This window comes from Brachionichthys hirsutus, chromosome 1, assembly GCF_040956055.1.
Source record: "Brachionichthys hirsutus isolate HB-005 chromosome 1, CSIRO-AGI_Bhir_v1, whole genome shotgun sequence".
NCBI lineage: Eukaryota > Metazoa > Chordata > Actinopteri > Lophiiformes > Brachionichthyidae > Brachionichthys > Brachionichthys hirsutus.
This window is the reverse complement of record NC_090897.1, coordinates 915,096-919,522: the sequence shown is the minus strand read 5'-3', so window position 1 is coordinate 919,522 and position 4,427 is coordinate 915,096.

Below are 4,427 nucleotides of genomic sequence, written 5' to 3'. Positions count from 1 at the left end.
ACACCGTCTCTCTCCGGGGGGTCAGGGGTCAGGCCGCGGGGAAGGTGGCGGCCATGTTTAAGGTTAACAGGCAGTTAATGGAGTGTGTGTGGAATGTGAATCAGAGCTGATCTGTGGCGAACGAGCCTTAGATGTGAAGCAGAGGAATTTTCCTCGGGGTTTATCTTATCAGTGTTTACTGTAAGGACCGTGAAGTTTTCTGTGTTGACTTTAACTGATTGATTCTCGCTGTCGGCTGGCGAGCGTTTCCAAACTGGCACGGAGCGCTCAGACGTGATGGATGTGACGCTGACGTGAGATCTGTCATCCAGCGTTTTTGGCTGCCATTAGATTCAACATCTTAAAGCACTCAGCAGGTGTGTATCGTCTGTAACGCACACACACACACACACACACACAAACACACATCCCATCGAGAGCGAGCACATCCGACGTGTTCTACAGCCGACATACGACTGTGGCGGATCTGAACTTATGTTACCGTCTGTTGTTTACGATGTACAGCGGAGCAATCCCATCAGATGAGACAAGAACATATTTAGAATGATCACAGCCCAGAGTCTGCAGAGTGTAAGAACCGGGTCTCGTTCAAGAACCGGGTCTCGTTCAAGAACCGGGTGTCGTTCAAGAGCCGGGTCTCGTTCAAGAACCGGGTGTCGTTCAAGAATCGGGTGTCGTTCAAGAACCGGGTGTCGTTCAAGAACCGGGTGTCGTTCAAGAGCCGGGTGTCGTTCAAGAATCGGGTGTCGTTCAAGAACCGGGTGTCGTTCAAGAACCGGGTGTCGTTCAAGAACCGGGTGTCGTTCAAGAACCGGGTGTCGTTCAAGAGCCGGGTGTCGTTCAAGAACCGGGTGTCGTTCAAGAACCGGGTCTCGTTCAAGAACCGGGTGTCGTTCAAGAGCCGGGTGTCGTTCAAGACCGGGTGTCGTTCAAGAACCGGGTGTCGTTCAAGAACCGGGTGTCGTTCAAGGGCCGGGTGTCGTTGAAGAGCCGGGTGTCGTTCAAGAAACCGGGCGTGCTTTGAGGTTTAGATCTGGTCTCAGGTCAGCTCTGGTATCAGGTCTAGATCTGGTCTGTTTCTATCTCGAAGCATTTGTCCTCCAATCAGCAGTCATGTGATCGTCTCTGGTTCTACCTGTCGGTGCTGGACGGTATGGACCAAGAGACAAGTGATCTCATTCAGGTCGCATGACTAGAATGAGCTGTGGTCCAGGTCCAGGTCCAGCTACGAGAGCCCGGTATGAGGCCAGGGCGGGGCGAGGACCGTGTGGTTTGACTGAACGCTCCACAGAGACGGCGATGAGGTCTGTCTAACGTCCGCCTCTCGTGCCTCGTCGTTCTTTAACGGCGTTTTCTGGTGTCTTTCGTGACTCGCTGGCGAGCAGACGACGCAAACAGCCCCTCGCCGCTCCCCTCAGAACGTGTCTGGAGGTTCTCCCGAACAAACCGAGCTGAATCTGATAACCGTGAATGTTTCAGCGTTAATCATTCACGCTCCTCGGCTCGTTTGTGCTCCCGCGAGGCCGCTGGCAGGAGGCCGGAGAAGGAAAACATCCAGCGCTCCAAACGGAGGAGCACGAAGTGTGGGAAGAGCAGCTGGAGCCACGGATCCACCAGAGGAGGCTGATCCCGTGGTGGGGTGACTCTGACTGCCTCGCGATGCGTTCAGGAACCCCCTGGTGAACTCTCCCTGCCAGGATTCCGCTGGTTCTCTCCAAAATGAAAACAGTTTCTGCTCGACTCGGATTCCCGGTAGACTCACAAAACGCCGGCGCTGAAGTTCAAGTTCCGACGCGACGATGGAAAATCAGGCAAAACGTTCCCCCGAAACACACGGAGAAGAGACGAGCCTTAACGACTCGTATCGCTTTATGCTCCGCCCACATCTGCAGGAGATCAGAGAGTTTAAACGATTTATTTAGGAACCCGACACCTTCACTAGCCTCTGAGCTAAAGTATCTGAGGTGACCTCAAACAAGACCGGGGTCAACTTTCTTCTTAGGTGACACAACTTCAGGTCAAAGGTTGACACTGACAGTCTCTTCCTGTTGCTAGGCAACAGGCTGTCCCTCCCATTGGGTTTAGTGACCTCAGAAATCATCATCTGGGTTTCATTTCATCTGAGTCCTGGATAACCTGGACCAGCATCAGGACCGAGCGGAGGCCCAGACGTGGCCTCTGCCCCCGTGAGCCCGGCTGTAGATGGCGGTGACGTCACGTGACATCATCGGTGTGACTTCCTGGTCTCGCTGAGCTGCAGATGTTGGAGTGTTTACGGAGCGACGGAGGTTCAGCTGCTCGTCTTCGCGATGCCTCCATCTGGGAGGCGAAGCATTCGGAGCGTCTGAAGAGCAGCCGTAAACAGGACGGGGCTGAAGTGCGTCTGCTGGACGGCGTGCTGGAGGACGCCGCCATTGTGATTTTATTGTTTAAAGAGACGGGTTGAGGTTTGTTGAAGACGCAAAGACGAACATCCTGATGATTCTGTCAAACAACGGAGGAGCTAAAATAACACTGGAGGCAGTTTCTCTGTTGTGCTAGCTTGAGACGCTACAGCGACTTCCTGTTTACATCGTTGACTGTTTTGATTGGCCCTAATAAAGTGATGTCGTTCGGTCCTTTCAGGTCATGTTCCCTTTAGAAGACTGCATGCCGTCTCGTAATTGGTCATAGGTGTGACACCCGACCACGCCTCTTATACTACCTCCAATAGGTGGAGATGGGCGGAGCATCTGCTGTTTAGGGTCTGATACCGTCATGTTCTGACCAAAGGTACCACCTCAGACCGTCTGGTTCCTCTGACGGTTCCTCAGGGTCTTCAGAGTGTCCTCTGTCGGGCTCGGAGGGACCACCTCAGACCGTCTGAGCAGTTCAGAACTTAACCGAGCCTCTTCGCCGCCGTCTTTAATGAAAATATGTCTTCTCCCACAATGCCTTGCTCCCAGCTATCTAGCAGAGACATCAAACCCGACTTTAATTAAGCCTCATAAATCAGGAAGGCGATGCGCAGCGAAAACGCTCCAACCTGAGCTGTCAGCCCGAGCGGCGTGGGACGACCCAGAAATGAGACCCAACACGAACAGAATTCTGCTGACGCTGACGGACGTGTCGAGACGACGACGAGAGCGAGGCGCTGCCTTCAAAGCCGCCGCGTGCTGCCGGTGGCTGACGGTGCCTCTTCAATCTCTTCTTTACGGCCTTGTAAAGAAGGTCGCTGCAGGATGAGCTTCAACCCCCCCCAACAAGGCCCGTGAAGACCCACACGGTTCCACACAGAACCAGCCCTCTGTGTAAGCGAGGACGCTCCACTCCTCTTTTCATCGTGTGCGCTCTTTCTGCAAAACTTGTTTGTGCAAAGGGAGAAGTGATCTCTGAGGGCTTGGATCTAGTCCACCTTCATGATGAACTGTGGCAGACCCTCCTCTTCCTCACCCTCTTGAGCCGTTTCAAATAATCCAGTCCGAACTCAGATCAAAATATGTAGAAGAATGTGGAACCGTGTCCTTTCAGGGAACAACTGAAAATGTAAAAAAGAGTGAAAGGTTCATGTTGACGTAGTAACGGCTGCGCTGGTGCTAGCGATGCTAATCTGGAAGCTAACAGACGTGCACGGCCCCATCAGCTCCCATTTAAACTCGGAGCTAGCGATGCTAATCTGGAAGCTAACTGACGTGCACGGCCTCCTCAGCTCCCATTTAAACTCGGAGCTAGCGATGCTAATCTGGAAGCTAACAGACGTGCACGGCCTCCTCAGCTCCCATTTAAACTCGGAGCTAGCGATGCTAATCTGGGAAGCTAACAGACGTGCACGGCCCATCAGCTACCATTTAAACTCGGAGCTAGCGATGCTAATCTGGAAGCTAACAGACGTGCACGGCCTCGGAGCTGATGGAGGAGCGCAGAGAGCTGCAGTTCTCTCTCTGCTGTAATGGTCACATGTTGAACCTTATCCAATCAGATTCTAGATCTCCACATTCAGCAGCTTCTTAGGATGCCGACGGTGGGTTCGTTTTAAACAGAACCGCCTACGGGTTCTGGTCCAGGCGGACGAGTGGGTCTTCATTTTTGCGTGAACTGTTCCTTTAATAAAAAAAAAGCCGAAAGCCGATGAAATGATTAACGCAGCCGGAGCGAGAGATTTGGAGGAACAGAATCGTCTGCACACGAGGAAACGTTCTCCAGACGCAGGAGAACATGTGCTTATTTTCAGATTGTCCCTGTTTGCCGTCTCAAAGTGCTTTTGTGTCGTTGCCATGTTGTGTGGAGAGTGCGTCCGCGGCGGCGCTATCGCTCTATCTGCTCTGTTTGGCCTCAGCTTAATGATTAACGGCCTCTTTTCATGGACTCGGAGCCAACGGAGTCGACTGAGCAGCACTTCCACCAAAGGACAGCCAGTTTCTGTCCTCCCACAGGAAGGACTCCTCGGG